The 18742-nt window shown below is 42.0% G+C and overlaps 3 non-coding genes across 3 annotated transcripts; 2 read left to right on the forward strand and 1 right to left on the reverse strand.

The window, feature by feature from the left end:
- The first annotated feature begins 1548 nt into the window (after positions 1-1548).
- trnas-uga (transfer RNA serine (anticodon UGA)) lies at positions 1549-1630 on the forward strand. Its single transcript has one exon. It is a non-coding gene; the product is annotated as a tRNA-Ser (tRNA).
- A 400-nt stretch (positions 1631-2030) lies between these two features.
- On the forward strand, positions 2031-2103 carry trnak-uuu (transfer RNA lysine (anticodon UUU)). Its single transcript has one exon. It is a non-coding gene; the product is annotated as a tRNA-Lys (tRNA).
- A 562-nt stretch (positions 2104-2665) lies between these two features.
- Positions 2666-2740, reverse strand: trnat-cgu (transfer RNA threonine (anticodon CGU)). Its single transcript has one exon. It is a non-coding gene; the product is annotated as a tRNA-Thr (tRNA).
- Positions 2741-18742: the final 16002 nt, after the last annotated feature.

Genomic DNA, 18742 nt, shown 5'->3' on the forward strand with positions numbered 1-18742 from the left:
ATGTTGGTCTGAACCGGAGCAGCTGGTCCAGTTCAGGGCAGAGATCCAGAAGATCCTCTTGGTACCTGAACCTGATGGTCCAGTCTTAGTCCTGGACCAGCAGATCAGTTTGGTGCCTGAAGACTCGCTCCTGATCCTGCATCAGCAGGTTCCTCTAACGGAGCCAAAGCTCCATCAGGATTTGCAGGTTCCATCGTTGAGCTCCTGCCTTTAGTTGTTTGTTCAGATCATGTGGTTGATTGTGAGATTGTTGCAGCTCCACTCTTGTGTAATTTATCTGGTGATGTGGGGACTGTCGTGTCCTTCATGTGGTCGTGAATTTATTGTTGACGTCATGTTTCCTCATATTCTGAACTTCACTGCATCACCAGTGAGTGTCGCCAACGGACAAAACCTCAGAAAAGTGCGTACAACAGCCTTAATGTGTGAGTGACGGACCGCAGCTTTCTACGTTCACGTCATTCTTTGTACATCCGACCGTGAGCGTTGAAAGTGGCGTACGCACGTTTTTTGTGCGCCGCACTCTTAGTACATAAGGCCCCTGGTCTCCTAACTCACATTCATTCTTTAGAGGTCACTTTGGTTTAGCTACCCTCACGGAGGGTACGGAGTTCAATAATACACACAATATTTCATCATTTAAAATCATCTATGATTTAATGGTTGGGGCAATAAAACAAAAAAGGAGCCCAATTAAAGAAAGGGGAAAGGGTTTAGGGATTACGCCTTACCGGCTGACCTCTTGGCATGAAAGAGAAGCAAGATGTAGGTTTTCAGCATTCACACATGATGCCAATGTATGTCTTCAGGTAAAGCATTGTACTACAGTCTTGAAACTTTGCTACTTGGAGGAGAAAAACCACAAATTGCATAAATCTCTGGGGCTCGTCCGGGAATTTAACCTGGGACCTCTCGCACCCAAAGTGAGAATCATACTACTAGACCAACGAGCCACAAAACACATATCTGCCAAACACAAAATCACGTTCCCATCATACCTGTCTAGATGGTTTTTTATAACATTGAGGGGGAATAGAAATAGAAACTGAATGATGATCAATAACCTGTTGCACAGTTTCTGTAGTTTAGTGGCTATCGTGTTTGTCTCACATGAAAAAGGTCCTTGTCTGGCTGAACTTCTGGATCAGGACCTCTCAGTGAACAGAGCATATCATCCACTGGAGGATTTACAGCACTGTTTTGTATTAGAAGAACTTCCTCAATGACAGCTTTTTTAGCAGGAAAAGCACAACTGCCTATGGTGTGTGGAAGAGTGATTTTTATCTTATTGACCATTGTTCATATGTATCAGTCATGCATATCCAAAACAGGCTTTCTCCCCGTCGGGGAATCGAACCCCGGTCTTCTGCGTGACAGGCAGAGATACTATACTAACGAGGACATCTGATAATCTGTGATCGATAGTTCACAACAAAATTGGTCCCGGCAGGTTAGCTGTGAGATAAGTACGGGAACAAACCTCAGACTAACGTTTCTGATTCAAACAAATACACATTTATTTCAGCCAAATGTTCAAGCATGTGACAAGTTGTTGTGGCCGAGTGGTTAAGGCGATGGACTTGAAATCCATTGGGGATTCCCCGCGCAGGTTCAAATCCTGCCAACAACTGTTAATGTTTGAACATGCAAGAAGACTTGCAGTTGTTAAGCATAGACTAAAATGTCTTTCAAAACTAATCAGTGGGGTTTTTTGTGTTATCCCCAGCATGCATTAATAGGTAACATCAGCCTACATTAAGTTAGGTGTGATCATGAAGAACCACTCTTCTGTTATTCAGCAGGCGGGCCATTAGAAGGTCGTCTATTAAGTTTGGTAAGATATAAAGACGTTCACAGTCACGATAGCCAGGAACCGAACCTGCAAAGTTTAAAGCAGAATTGAGCAGCACTTCCTGTCATGTTTAAGAGGAACAACCACTGAAAGTTCCTCCAGGACTTTTCAAAACCTCTGAAATGCCTTATATCTGTAAAAACGTGAAGAAAAGAGGAAAGAAAACACACCAAATATGACCTGAGTAGCTCAGCTGGAAGAGCATCAGATTTTTAATCTGAGGGTCCAGGGTTCAAGTCCCTGTTCAGGTGATTATCTGATGACCACAATTCCTGACTGTAAAGGCGCTGACACACCAAGCCGAAAATCGGCCGTTGGGCTAGTTTCCTCGGTGTGTCCTGCACGTCGCCACAGGTCGGGCGCCCGTTGGGACCTTTTCAGCCGATTCGACATGTTGCATCGGCCGTCGGTCAAACAGCTCACTGTGATTGGCTGTTCAGGTAGCGAATCAGTGCACGAGAAGAGAAACGGAAGTGACGAAAGTAAACAAACGGCGAAGGATAAGAGAACCATGGATGTATTATATTAGAAGAGGACACACAGGCTGTATCAGAATTTGGATCCCCACCCTGGGCTCAGTTTATCCAAATAACGCCTGTTAAGAAACTTGATCCGATGTTTCGGGCGCACCAGCAGCTCACGACGTGATCGCTGGGTCAAGCTGCCGTCGTCCTGGGGAGAAACCTGCAGCTCTTTGAAGCATTACCGCCGGCTGAAATAAATCATTGGTTTAATAGATGAAATCTAACATTTGTAGCTGCCACATTAGTTTGTCTGAATATAAAGTGAAGATCCTTGATGTTGTGAGTTTAAAGGCTCTGCTGGGAGTTGAACCCAGGATCTCCTGTTTACGAGACAGGCGCTTTGACCAACTAAGCCACAGGGACCTTTTCCCTCAACATTTCCACTTCTTTATCGAAATTGTACAACATTAATCTCTACATTTCGACTTTTTGCTCGATATTTGGACTTTTTTCTCGAAGTGCATTATGAAAAAAAATCTTCCTCCTCTAAAGCAGTGATTCTTAACCATAGGGCCGCGGCCCACACTTGGGCCGCGAGCGCCATCTAGTGGGCCGCGAAAAAAATTCAGTTTTGTACGTGTGGGCCGCGGGGGCCGCGGGACTGCATAGCAACTCCCGACCAAATGAGGAGAAGAAGATCCTCAGCTAGCTCTAGGTGTAATAGTAAGAGAAATGGTGTGTATTTATAGAGAAAATCCTTCATTTTGCACAGAGTAGGTTTAGATCCGCCAGGATCAGGGATCGGTTACTTGGGTCTGCGCCCAGAGCGAGCGAGCGCGGCGTGATCATTTATCCTGACTCGTCCGCGCAGCCGGGGAGGTCGGTGCCGCTCGGGCGGTGGGCTCCATCGTTACTGCTGAAGGATGGTAGATGTAGATGTGTCTGCTGGACTGGACTGTTGTTCGGGCTCGCAAAAGCATCGGAAAGTGACTCTGCTGCAGCGGCCAGAGAGCTGCGGGTTCTGCCCGGCCGTCTCAGCTGATCAGGCTCGGATGAAATCCGACACGCGCAGTCCTGACAACTTATTAATGTAAATAAAACTTAGTAAGTTACTTAGTAAGTAATTAGCTTGACTCTTACAGAGATGAGAAGCCTAACAGGTGGAAAGGGAAGTTCAACCCGGAATGGACAGATTCATCTTGGTTCAGTCTTCCCACTGGGACAAAACCAGTGTCTCATACGTTCAGAGACCGTGGCGTTCAAAGTGCGAAAGTAAAACGCCACTGAAACAAAACACAAAGTTTTTCATCAAACATATCCACTCAAGTCTGAACTGAAGTCACAGAAAATAAGCTGACCATCTTAAACATGTTTGGGTCCACATACAGCTGTGAAGCAGCTTTCTCCACAATGAACATAAGTCCTGGCAGGAGAAGTTAGAGCTCAGTTCTCTCACTGAACGACAGAAAGTGAGGGCATAAGATTAAGGGGAAGAAAGAAAAACTGCAAAACTTTTAAATTGCTAAGATGTGTTTATATTCATTTATTATAAAAATGTGTTGAGACAATTAACAAAGAAAAGGGGAAATTCAAACTGCTGGTAAAGAAATAAAATAAGATAGCATTTGAAAAATAAAATAAAATCTTATTTATTTATTTTATTTTTAAGAGAAAAAAATGTGTAATTGAAGTTACACATGTTAATGGGCAAATATGTACTTTTTTAATATAACAGTCAGATGCAGATGTTGATACAACTATGAGGCTACTTGAATATATATATATATATATATATATATATATATATATATATATATATATATATATATATATATATATATATATATATATATATATGTATATATATATATATATATGTATATATATATATATATATATATATATATATATATATATATATATATATATATATATATATATTTATTATGATGTTCTGGACCTTCGCTGCTATACAGTGTTAATATTTAACGGGCCTCGGGCCACTCTGTACTGAAAAAATTGGGCCCCAAGGTCAGAAAGGTTAAGAACCCCTGCTGTAGATCATGTGTCTAGGAAAATAATCACGCCCTGGATTTGTGTTTCCTGCTTGTAAAAAGAGTCATAGCTCATGGAAGAGAACCAGTAAAGCAGAACTCATTAACTGGATTTAGGAAATGTCTACGACGTTACCTGTGGAAAAGATCACTTATATTATAACGGACAAACTATCGTTGTTTCAAAACATTTGGGCTCCTTTTATGGAATTTATGGAGGATTTAAGCGGATCCTCTGCAGTTCTAGAATCATTTCCTTTCTTTCGATACTTGATTTCTTTATTCTGTGTGAATTTTACTGTATATTTGAGTTTATATTTCTGAATTAAGCACAACGGTGAAATAATTTGGGCTAAACCTTGAAAAACAGAGAAACCTTTGTTTTGATTTTTGTTACTTTTATTTATTTATTCTTTCTTTCTTTCTTTCTTTCTTTCTTTCTTTCTTTCTTTCTTTCTTTCTTTCTTTCTTTCTTTCTTTCTTTCTTTCTTTCTTTCTTTCTTTCTTTCTTTCTTTCTTTCTTCTTCTTTCTTTCTTTCTTTCTTTCTTTCTTTCTTTCTCTTTTCTCATTTAAACCTAAATTGAGTTGCTTTGTAATATCTCATAAATATCTGAGCTGTAAGGAAATATGATTCGATTGCTGGACAATAATTCCGCTGAAGTTTCCTCTTCTTTATGTCATTGGAAGGATTTTGAAAACCAAATAAAGTTATTGTTGTTGAAAAAAACACTGAATCAGATTTTTAAAAGGGTTTTAGCTACAGACTCTGGTTTCTACTGCTTTTAAATGTAGGCTAGGCTAAGCTAGGCTAGGCTAGGCTAGGCTAGGTCTGCTCCAACTGTCAGCTCCTTTAAATCAGGATAAAAACATAACTGTTTACTGAACCGTACTCCTAAACTAAATACTTACCTGCGGTACTATACTGCCCTTAGTTTTAACAACTTTTTAACAACTTTTACAACTTAGCTTTTTATTATTTTACATCTTTTCTTATCATTTTATTTCATTTTATTTGTTCCTTAAGCGTACTATTAAATTAAATACTTTCTGAAAACCACGAATGAGATGTGTACCTGCGGTTCTACTGCCCTTATTTTTCAACAACTTGTGCTTTTTATTATTTTACCTTCTTTTTACATAATTTTATTTCATTTTATTTGTTATTTACGGTTTAATTGTGTCTTGCCGCTTTTAATGTTGATGTAAAGCACTTTGAATTACCTTGTGTTGAATTGTGCTGTACAGATAAACTTGGCTTGCCTTGCCTAGGCTAGGCTAGGCTAGGCTATGCTATGCTAAGCTAAGCTAAGCTAAGCTATGCTAGGATAAGCTATGTTAGGCTAGGCTAGCCTGTTCAAAACAACACGGTTTCTCACAGTTGCACTGGAAGCCGTTGCAACACCATCTAATCCCTTCCTGAGATGTTTGGGACCAAAAATAAACCTCTGTTTTAGTAAAAGTTGTTGAACTTCCATCCTTAATGTCCCTCAGACATGACTGAAGTTTAGCTAACGGTTCTGCTTATCCTTCATATACAAATACAGCTGCGTATCATCAGCATAGCAATGAAAATGAGTGCTGTGATTCTACTTCCCAAGACCCTAGCTGTGCTAGTTTACAGAGGAGTCAAGTAACCAAGTACAAATACTTCATTACCTTACTTAAGTAGAAATTTTGGTTATCTATACTTCACTGGAGTAATTATTTTTCAGACGACTTTTTACTTTTTACTCCTTACATTTTAAAAACAGCCTCGTTACTCTATTTCATTTGGGCCTTTAATAAAAACTATCCAGTTAAATTGCTCCATCCGGATAGAGTGAATTTGGTTGTGGTTGTTTCAGATGTTCTTGTCCAGTTTTGTTCTTACATCCGTTCCCTCAGATTCCTGCAACTAAACTTGGATGTACATTCCAATAAAGGTTAGGATAAATGATAACATGAACATGAACGTTTGACTTTTTGCACCATTACAATACTTATAGGCAACTACCGTATTTTCTGGACTATAAGCCGCTACTTTTTTCATAGGTTTTCAACCATGCAGTTTATACAAAGGTGCGGCTATTCTGTGGATTTTTCTTCCACCACTCGGGGCGCTCTAACCGGAATTAGAATCAAAACTAAGACAAAATAAATGCAAAGAAGAATACGCTACTTCTTCTTCAGCAGATAGAAGTAGGTAGAAGCAGATTTCAAACAGATAAATAGATAAATAAATAGCGGTTATTTTCTCTTGGTTCTGTCCCGTTTTAATCAGCAAAGTTGCTGCCGTGTTAAAAGACACTGTTAGGAAAGATCTATTTAGGTACAAACATGTACATCATTTACAGTTCAGAATCCTTCTGTACATGTAGTAAATATCTAATCTAACAACATAAATATATGCGGCTTGCATATCTTTTTTCTTTTTTAAATAGAGCGGATGCGGCTTGTATGCAGGTGCGGCTTGTATATCTTTTTTTAATTATTTTTTTAAAAATAGAGCGAATGCGGCTTATATGCAGGTGCGGCTTATAGTCCAGATAATACGGTATTCATCATATCTGCTGCTCTCTGAAACACATGTTAATGCTCAATAGTACACATATATGCTTCTTTAATATATTTGCATTATACCAAGATTCATTTTCAATGGCTTTTGTCCTTAATGGCTTTTTTCCCCCTTACATTACTTTTACTTTTATACTTTAAGTAGTTTTGAAACCAGTACTTTTATACTTTTACTTGAGTAAAAAACTTGAGTTGATACTTCAACTTCTACAGGAGTATTTTTAAACTCTAGTATCTATGCTGCTACCTGAGTAATGAATGTGAATACTGAAGACACCTCTGCTAGTTTATACCAAGAGCCTCGGTCTCCTGGTGACACTAATATATATCTGCGGGGTCATCTGCATAGCTGTGGTAGTTTATTTGGATTTGAGTGTTTACCAGTCATCTCCTCTAAAACCGATGAACGGGTGATAAAAACAGGTTGCATCTTGGGAGATTCTGTGCTAATGCTACCGGTTGTGGCTCCTGCAGGGTCTGGTGTCTAGCCGGCATCGTCTCACCATGTGTCAGCTGGCCGTGCAGAACTCCGACTGGATCAGGTGAGACTCCGCCTCCGTTTAGCAGCTGCTGCTGTTTCTGGGTCGTAATCAGTTTCGTTCTTACATGTTTATTTTGATTTCATGTTAGCTTGACTTTTCCAGAGCAGCTCCGGCCCTCGGGGAACGGAGTTAGCTCCCTTGACGGTTCCGTGTGCAGCTGTAATTGTTGTTTCTGCCATAAATATGCAGATTAATCTCCCTCCTCTAATGCTGGTTGTGTTCCCGGAGCAGGGTGGACCCCTGGGAGTGTTACCAGGACACCTGGCAGACCACCTGCAGGGTGCTGGAGCACCACCGCGACCTCATGAAGGTGAGCACCACCGCGACCTCATGAAGGTGAGCACCACCGCGACCTCATGAAGGTGAGCCCCACCGCGACCTCATGAAGGTGAGCCCCACCATGACCTCATGAAGGTGAGGCAACCTGATCTCACAAAAATCCGTGAAATGCCCACGACCTCTCACCACTATTTTCCGTGGTACCAACACGGAAAATGGTATAATTCCGTGTGAGCACCACGGATATTGTACCATGCAAAGTCAATGGGATCCGTTGTCGTGATATATACACAGATTATTATTATTTATATATTATTCTTTGTTATTTTGGCTAAATTATGAGTTTTTGTCACGCATGTTTTTAACACTGTTTTAGCAGTGTTTTATTGAGGTTTTAATGGGAGCACCACGGATATAGTACTATGCAAAGTCAATGGGATCCGTCACCCGATTGTACTGCTGTCATACCATTGAATGAAGGACAAAACGATAACAATCATCCCATAGATATGGGCCAGTAGGGCCCTACTCTACCTACTAGTAGGCGCAGGAGGCTGTTATCGCCCCTTTCTATGGCTAACCCCTATGTTATTAATGCTTGCTATGAGCTCACACCTCATTATCGCCCCTTTCTATGGCTAGCCCCATGTTATTAATGCTCAGTAGGCACAGAAGTTTTGTTATGAAGCTCACACCTCACCTCCCTTTTTATGTATTTAGCTAGAATTTTAAAACCTGAACAATAGAATTCAACGTAAAATGCCGGATCTTGTCCATTAAAAACAATACTTTTTGAAACATAGTGTAACGACCACAGATAAGATAAGGCCTTGCCCGCTTGGGCAACACATCAGCATTTGGCCGACTGGTTAGTGCAGGTGACTGTGGTCTGGGAGACTGGTTAGTGCAGTTGACTGTGGTCTGGGAGACTGGTTAGTGCAGTTGACTGTGGTCTGGGAGACTGGTTAGTGCAGTTGACTGTGTTCTGGGAGACTGGTTAGTGCAGTTGACTGTGGTCTGGGAGACTGGTTAGTGCAGTTGACTGTGGTCTGGGAGACTGGTTAGTGCAGTTGACTGTGGTCTGGGAGACTGGTTAGTGCAGTTGACTGTGGTCTGGGAGACTGGTTAGTGCAGTTGACTGTGGTCTGGGAGACTGTGGTTCGAGACACACTCTGGGCACGACTTGTTCGCCACGGTATTTTCCTCTTTGTGTTATGGTTTTCTTTTAATATCTTTAACATTTCTAAACACAAAAACACGAAAGTGTCCTTGATAATTCAATAATAAAATAGGTTCATGTTAAGGACATCCGTTTAAATTAGTTCTCCTTCGATTATGACATGTTATTAATGCTCAGTAGGCACAGGAGGTTTGTTATGTATTGTTATGGGGCCTATTTCGTGTCTATTTTTGCACAGTTCACTAACGCTTTGAGCTAGGAGGCTGAAATTCTAGACTCTGTATCAGGAGGTGACTCTCATCCTCTGTGCCCAGGTCCAGACCCATGCGACCTTCGGAAGTGCCAAAGGTCACCGTGTGTGGTGCCTTTTTCGGGCCTTTTTTGTGTGTTTTTTGAATAATTCACTAATGCTTTGAGCTGGGAGGCTGATTTTTGACCATGTTGCAATGCAGAAGGTTAGACCTCCAGGTTAGACCTCCAGGTTAGACCTCCAGGTTCGACCTCCAGGTTAGACCTCCAGGTTAGACCTCCAGGTTAGACCTCCAGGTTAGACCTCCAGGTTCGGCAGGTCTTAGAGGCTGAGACTGGAAATAAAGTTGCTTTCGTCAACGCAAATTCGGACTAAATATCGTCGTCAACGAACCTTTATCACCTGAGGAAAACGAGACGAGACGAAAATGCTGGTCATGTGACCATAACCATAATTAAATATATAATGCTATATCGTAGAGGAATAAAAACCAGACTAAAATGTAGATTACAGAATAAAACAAGGATCCTAATCATGAGAGTTCAACGTAGATCCGGGAATCATCCGCATAAACTGTGACCAGATGTCTCCGTCCACCAGAGAGTCACCGGCTGCATCCTGTCCAACGTCAGCACTCCGTCCAGCCCGCCTGTGATTGGTCAGCCCCAGAACCAGAACCAGACCCAGAACCAGAGCCAGAACCAGACCCCGGCCATCTACCAGAACCACCAGAACCTGAACCACAAGCCCTCGGCAGGTGAGTCCAGGTCCAGGACTGGTCCAGGTCCAGGACTGGTCCAGGACCGGTCCAGAACTGGTCCAGGACCGGTCCAGGACTGGTCCACGACTGGTCCAGGTCAAGGACCGGTCCAGAACCTGAACCCGGACCCTGACCCTGATCCGGTTCTTCTCTCTCTCAGTGAAGCTGTGGGGGAAGATCAGCGAGAACCTGGGCAGGATCTGCTGCGTCCGTCCTCACATGGACCGCTTCACCTTCGTGGGTGAGAACCTGAACGGATGAATGAATGAATGAGTGAACGAACGGATGGACGGACGGACGGATGGACGAACCAATGAACGAACGAACCAATGAACGAACCAATTGAACGAACCAATGAACGAACCAATGAACGAACCAACGAACGAACCAACGAACGAACGAACGAACGAACGAACGAACGAACGAACGAACGAACGAACGAACGAACGAACGAACGAACGAACGAACGAACGAACGAACGAACGAACGAACGAACGAACGAACCATTGAACATTAATCTCGACATTTCGACTTTTTTCACGACATTTTGACTTTTTTCTCGACATTTCGACTTTTTTCACGACATTTTGACTTTTTTCTCGACATTTCGACTTTTTTCAAGACATTTTGACTTTTTTCTCGACATTTCGACTTTTTTTTCTTGACATTTCGACTTGCATAGTGAAAAAAAAATCCTCCTCTAAAATAGTTTTTTTCTACTGCCAGGCCTGATATCTTCCGTATTGATCACATGGATAAAGACGAGTTAGTTGAAATGTAATAACATATTTGTCGTGTTTCCCAGATGAAAACGCCAACCTGGGCACCACGATGAGGTACGAGGAGATCGGTGAGTGGCTGCGCCCCTGGTACCCTGGACCTGGTCCTGGTACCCTGGTACCCTGGACCTGGTCCTGGTACCCTGGTACCCTGGTACCCTGGTACGCTGGTACCCTGGTACCCTGGACCTGGTCCTGGTACCCTGGTACCCTGGACCTGGTCCTGGTACCCTGGACCTGGTCCTGTACCCTGGTCCTGGTACCCTGGACCTGGTCCTGGTACCCTGGTCCTGGTACCCTGGACCTGGTCCTGGTACCCTGGTCCTGGTACCCTGGTCCTGGTACCCTGGACCTGGTACCCTGGACCTGGTCCTGGTACCCTGGACCTGGTCCTGGTCCTGGTCCTGGTACCCTGTTTTCCTTCCTGTCTGGATCCAGTAAACAGTTGTTTACCGGGTAAACGGTTGTTTACGGGGTAAACGGTTGTTTACGGGGTAAACGGTTGTTTCCCGGGTAAACGGTTGTTTCCCGGGTAAACGGTTGTTTACGGGGTAAACGGTTGTTTACGGGGTAAACGGTTGTTTACCGGGTAAACGGTTGTTTACCGGGTAAACGGTTGTTTACGAGGTAAACGGTTGTTTACGAGGTAAACGGTTGTTTACGAGGTAAACGGTTGTTTACGGAGCTCTTTCCTCCCTGTCTGTCCTGTAGAGTTGCGTATCCTCCTCCTGTGTGGCAGTGATCTCCTGGAATCCTTCTGCATCCCTGGCCTCTGGAAGGACAGTGATGTAAGCACCGTGTAGCCCCGCCCCCTCCACATATAGCCCCGCCCCTGCACCTGTAGCCCTGCACATGTAGCCCTGCACATGTAGCCCTGCACATGTAGCCCCGCCCCTGTACCTGTAGCCCCGCCCCCTCCACCTGTAGCCCCGCCCCTGTACATGTAGCCCCGCCCCTGCACCTGTAGCTCCGCCCAGGTTCCCATGTGCCCTAACTGGAACATAATTTACGTCTGAAAAGGAGTTAATTCGAGTATTTATTTGATGTTAAAGAGAATAAATGACGATATACAAACCCTATATATATATATATATATATATATATATATATATATATATATATATATATATATATATATATATATATATATATATATATATATATATATATATATATATATATATATTGAGGAACATCTTGACATTAGCTCTAGTACAGCAGATTAGTTAAACAATACTTCATTTTGGTAAAGAAGCATGAAATTTGGCACAGATACTCTCCAATGTAACTCTTTAGGAAAAAGCTGCGTGCCACTCAAAATTCCAAGAGGACGGCCCATAAAATCTAAGATGTTCGCCCGAAAACGTGCTTTTTCCTTTATAACTCGAAATGCCTTGGTTTTAAGCCCCATAAATACATTAAAGTTGAATATAAAGTTGGGTATTGGGGACATTTTTGTTATCAGAACTCTTACTTTTCCGGGTATATACAAGTTTCTATATGCTGTATCTCAAGAACTGTATTGGATACAGACATACACTTGGTACCGAAATGTCCACAATACCCAACTTTATATTCAACTTTAATATATTTATGGGGCTTAAAACCAAGGCATTTCGAGTTATAAAGGAAAAAGTACGTTTCGGGCGGACGTCCTAGATTTTGGGGGCCGTCCTCCTGGAATTTTGAGTGGCACGCGTGACCTTCAGGACGTTGGACTGATTGGTTTTTTGTTTTTTGTTTCTGCTCGTCCAGATGGAGGTGATCGTGGGAGACTTCGGCATCGTGGTGGTTCCTCGTGACGGAGTCGACACCGAGAAGATCATGAATCACTCCTCCGTTCTCCGCAAGAACAAGGTCAGGGTTCGGTTCAGCTTTACTCACCTCCGTCCTCGACGTCCCTCAGACCCACTGGAGTTTAGCTAACGGTTCTGGTTCAACGCCTGGAGTTTAGCTAACGGTTCTGGTTCATCTGCAGAGACAGATAGAGCAGAGTATCATCTGCATAGAGGTGAACACTGATGCTACTTCTGGATTAAACTTCCCAAGGGCTGCATGTAGAAACTGAACCAGATTGGTCCTAGTACTGAACCCTGAGGGACACCATAGACCCTGATGGTTCCTTCAGCAGGAACTCAGTAGATGTTTCCTCCAACTCTCAGTAGATTTTTTTCACGGAATTTTGACTTTTTTCTGGACATTTCAACTTTTTTCTCGAAATTGTACTTCAACATTATTCTCGACATTTCAACTTTTTTTTTCGACATTGGGTGGAAGATCGGCAGGTTAACCGGCAGCTGAGGAGAAGTTATGATGCAAACTTCAAGATGAGGATTTGAATGAGGCAAAATAACAGGCTTTTTCTCTCCAATATATTGTTATAATCATTTGTTTCAGATGTACTGTCATTATTTTCTGTATAAAAATTTAATTTGGTGTTCAAAAAGTCTTTTTTCAAACTTGAGTCTTGAAAAAGAGGGTCGTCTTATAATCAGGGTCGTCTCATATTCAGATGGTTAGACGGTTCCTCCAGCAGGAACTAGACGGTTCCTCCAGCAGGAACTCTCATTCCAGAACCTGGTTCTGTATTTGTCGTTGCTCTGACGTGGATTTGGTCCAGAGTTCTGCTGGTTTGTCCAGATACAGGTCTGAGACCTTCAGTCCTGCTTCCATGAGGTTTTAGACGGAAGAAGTTTTTCCTCCTGGAGACTCTTCCAGACGCTCCGTCCCGGTCCAGACTTCTTCTGGTTGCCCCGGCAACCAGGATAAAGAGTTTCCTGACCATCGTTCAGGACGTGTGACCTGTGATCTGCTCTGGTTCCAGGAGAACATCATGGTGGTGAAGGACGTGAACAACCATCCCATGTCCATCGTCAGCTCCACCAAGAGCCGGTGGGTGTTTCCTTCACCTGGACTGTTGCTTCTCCTGCTGCTCCGTTTGTTGCTCTTCTCCGCGGTGCCGCCCGCGTTCCCCGTCCTCCGGCCAACACTTCTACATCCACCGTATCGACCCGAATATACAGGGTTCCTACGGGGGCTTGAAATCCTTGAAAGTGCTTGAAACCAAGGTTCCTACACATTTTTCAAGGTCAAATTCAAGCACTTTTTAAGCACTTTCAAGGATCATTTTCAAAATCTTCAACCCCCTTATCGCTGGCGTCAAATATCTACAGGAATATATATATCCATATTAGTGTTTTACCGAAATGAAAATTTGTGGCCGAAACCGAAACCGAAAATAATAATAAACACTTGGCCGAATACCGAACAATACCGAACATGGTTCTTCGCAGTTTTTCATTTATTTTGCCAATTTTTTTCACCATTGCATAAATCAAATAAATTTGATTTAGGCTTTTAAAAGAAAAAAATCTTTTACAAAATTACAAGGTAGAAAACATTTGTTGAACATAAAAAACTGAACATTTTTTAATTTCCCAGCATTTCTTAAATATTCCAGCAGACATTATACCAGCAAAGAACAATAACTTAAAATAAATAAATTAGCAAAATACATTTTTTGGCCATCTTTGAGCTTACGTTAGGCTTAACTGACTGAACATTGCTACATAGGCCTTAAAACAATAAAAATGCATTAAAGCGCTCAGGGTTTTTTATCATTTCAAATGATAAATCAAACTTGTAGACTTTGCAGATGTTTCCCCTCTAGATATTTGAGCCGAACATTCATTGCAAACAGCCATTCTTGTTTTATTCTTTGCCACTCTAAAATACTTCCACACTGCTGACATGTTTGCACCACTTCACTCCACGCCCTTCCACGTTTGATTTCCTCATCTAAACCTGGAATAGATTGATTTATGTTGTTTTGGTTCCACCTGCTGGTAAATGTTAGTTAAATTCTTATGTGGTTAGTTTTTGGTTGGCCAACAATTTATGTGTTGCGCAACAGTTACGGGAGCGCTATGTTGTTATTTTTTGGTTGGCCAACTATTTATGTGGTGCGCAACCATTACGGGAGCGTTATGTGGTTAGTTTTTGGTTGGCCAACGATTTATGTGGTGCGCAACAGTTACGGAGCGGCCAGTCTATTTCCTTATTTTACAACGCCGTTATTAATTGTTCGGTTTTTTTTCCCACTTATTCCACCGAACACCAAAAGTGTTTTTTGGCCATTTTCGGCTGAACAATTTCGGTTACCGAACAATCGGTACATCACTAATTCATAATTATTTTTTCCGCTTTTTATCACAATTATGTACATTGTATCGTGCTATAAACATCTAGTTATGTTTCATCTTACTGATTTTATTTTCTAATGATCTGCTGTGATGAGGCTTTAGAATATGTGGTATAAGCTCATTATACCACAGTTAACAACCAATCAGATCATTATACCACAGTTAACAACCAATCAGATCATTATACCACAGTTAACAACCAATCAGATCATTATACCACAGTTAACAACCAATCAGATCATTATACCACAGTTAACAACCAATCAGATAATTATACCACAGTTAACAACCAATCAGATCATTATACCACAGTTAACAACCAATCAGATCATTATACCACAGTTAACAACCAATCAGATCATTATACCACAGTTAACAACCAATCAGATCATTATACCACAGTTAACAACCAATCAGATCATTATACCACAGTTAACAACCAATCAGATCATTATACCACAGTTAACAACCAATCAGATCATTATACCACAGTTAACAACCAATCAGATCATTATACCACAGTTAACAACCAATCAGATCATTATACCACAGTTAACAACCAATCAGAGTGCAGGATTCCACCTTGTCCGTTTTATAATGGTATTTTTATGTCTCAGAGAGAGCAGGGAGTGAGGGAAGTTTTGGCATTGAATAAATGCATAACTACAGACGTTTTCCTTTTTATGGGTATTTTTTCTTTTTCAGTCACATATGTTGTGATATATCATATATGAAATTTCTTACAATGTATCGAATATCGTAGATATCGTGTATGATGATATTATTCGTTATCGTGGGCCACATATCGCCACAGTATTGAATGGTGATTGACCCGTATCGTCCCACCCCTAGTGGAAACGTGGCCTCAGTTTTGCCGTTTCGCTGCCTGACTGATACTTATTGGTGTTTTCTTTTGTACAAAGTCTAAGATGTATAATATTTTTCTTCTCGTCCCCCCCCCCCCCCCCCCCCCCCCACCAGACTGGCCCTGCAGCATGGCGACGGCCACGTGGTGGACTACCTGAGTCAGCCGGTCATCGACTACATCCTGCAGAGTCAGCTGTACATCAACGCCTCCGGATAGAGAACCTGCATGAAAAAAACCAACAAAAAAACCCAGGAAGAGCTGAGGTTGGGGAGGGGGGGGGGGGGCACCTACCACCATCTATATAAAAATACCCCCCCCCTTTCTGGAGACATTAAACTTCCTGTCTGTCCTCTGTGTCTAACATATACTCTTCTTCGAGCCGTTGCTTTCCAACCGAAGCATTAGTTTCCCTCCTGTCTGTGTCATGTGACTTTACCTGGGGGGCGGGAAGGGTTGGGGGGGTATGGGGAAGGATTCCTGTCTCTTTTTTCAAGTTTATAGATGCATGACGGACCGCTGGACATGACGGACTCCAGTATCAGGGTAGCGTTGAGCCGAAGGGTCTCCGGGCGTGCAATTTTCACCGATAAAGGTCAAGGACTCAAAACCGAGTCCGATGACACCACCATGACTCTTTATGTCAAACCATTCAAAAGTTATGGCAGAAAATAGGATCTATCAAATATCGACCAATCAGAAGAAGGGGCGGGGCTAATTTTCACTAATAAAGGTCAAGGACTCAAAACCGAGTCCGATGACACCACCCACGACTCTCTATGTCAAAACATTCAAAAGTTATAGCAGAAAATAGGATCTATCAAATATCGACCAATCAGCTACTAGTATCACTTCCTGTTGAACTTTAAAGTTTGACGCGGCGCCACGGCCACGCCATTTCACAAAAACTCACGATTTGTATAACTTTTCATCGTTAACATCTTTTGTGTCTCCTGAGCAAGTTTTATGTTGAACGGACGATCCTGCTAGGAGGAGTTCGTTAAAGTATGACATGTGAAAATGGAAGAAATTGCGCCAAAATTACACGATTAATTCAAAATGGCCGACTTCCTGTTGGGTTTCGGCCATGGCGCCAAGAGACTTTTCTTTAAGTTGTGATACAGGTGTTTAGCGATTTTCGTGCATCTACCTAGAGTTTAGAGTTTAGAGTTTATTAATTTAGCACAATTAGATGCATAAAGCACTGCGCAAGGAGGGAACGAAGTTCTATAGCGAACTTATACAAGGTTCCACCCCTGTCAAAAAAACAAAACAAAGGACAAGCAGACAGCATGCATGAGCTAAACAACAACAAAAGACAAAGATCAATAGCAACAGGAATTCAAGTACTTGAAACAACTAATAGTAAAAGACACAAAGAAAGAACAAAAAATGTGACAAAAGCAGAACAATGAGAAAGAATATATAATTAAAGGTCGATAAAATTAAAGGTCGAGTAGAGAAAGTAAATTAGGTTCCTGTGGAAAGTAAAAATTCCTTTAGATTTTTTTTGAAAATGCATTGGGAGGAGGTGGACCTCAGTGAAGAGTTTAAGTCAGACCAGAGCTTGGGGCCTCTATAAGTAATGTTGAATTACACACAAACCGTATTGTGGGGCTTGAGGTACAAAGTTTTCTAGGGGGCGCTGTTGAGCCGTTAGGCCACGCCCCTTTTTTGACACTATTAGAATACGTAATTTTTCGCCAGGCCTGGCTTGGTGCAAAATTTGGTGACTTTTGGGGCACGTTTAGGGGGGAAAAGGCCCTCATTTCGTCGGAAGAAAAATTAGGAAAACAACGAGGAAAAAAATGTAAACGAGAATTCCTACAGATACATTAGGTCCTTCACACTGTCAGGGCTCGGGCCCTAATTATCGCAATTTAATTATATATAAAAGGCAGGCTACAACTTTTATTCCTCGTCCCCCCCTGGAATTATTCTCTAAAATGTTACTGTTTATTGTCCCCCCCAACTATGAAATGGGATTTCGGCCCCTGGATGTAACGCAGTGATCCAGCGTCCAAGAACAAAAAAAACAACTAAAACCCTTCACTTTCCACCGTCCTAAGTCAGTCTCCTCTTCAGTTTCACCATCACAAACCAGATTCCAGTAGAAAACACCAGATTCACCAAATCAGGATCAGTTTTCATCTCATGGGTCGTTGCGGTGCCAATCATCCAAATACAGACATTTTGTAAAGTGGAGGAAGAGATTGTTGGATATCTGACACCTGTGTGAAGGTTTAAGAAATATATTTTAAATTTAAAGATATTTACTATATTTATGTAACAAGCCATGTTTTCCTAAACCTATTGAGTAGATTCAGATGCCTAAACCTAACGGAGTAGATTCAGATCCCTAAACCTAACGGAGTAGATTCAGATCCCTAAACCTAACGGAGTAGATTCAGATCCCTAAACCTAACGGAGTAGATTCAGATTCCTAAACCTAACGGAGTAGATTCAGATCCCTAAACCTAACGGAGTAGATTCAGATCCCTAAACCTAACCGAGTAGATTAATATCCCTAAACCTAACGGAGTAGATTCAGATCCCTAAACCTAACGGACTAGATTCAGATCCCTAAACCTAACGGAGTAGATTCATATGCCTAAACCTAACGGACTAGATTCAGATCCCTAAACCTAACGGAGTAGATTCAGATGCCTAAACCTGACGGAGTAGATTCAGATCCCTAAACCTGACGGAGTAGATTCAGATTCATGTTGAGAAAAAAGTTGAAATGTCGAGATTAATTTTGTAAAAGTACAATTTCGAGAAAAACATACGGGGCAACACTGACGTAGCCCCGCCCAATGCTGGCATCGCCCCGCCCATTTCAGATATAGCCCCGCCCAAATCCGACGTAGCCCCGCCCAACGCTGACATCACAGCTGATCACATACGTATGAAGATGCTAAAATGAGGATTTTCATCAGTGATGTCTTTATTTGCCACAAA

The sequence above is a fragment of the Cololabis saira genome, chromosome 10, assembly GCF_033807715.1.
Source record: "Cololabis saira isolate AMF1-May2022 chromosome 10, fColSai1.1, whole genome shotgun sequence".
NCBI classification, from domain to species: Eukaryota; Metazoa; Chordata; class Actinopteri; order Beloniformes; family Belonidae; genus Cololabis; species Cololabis saira.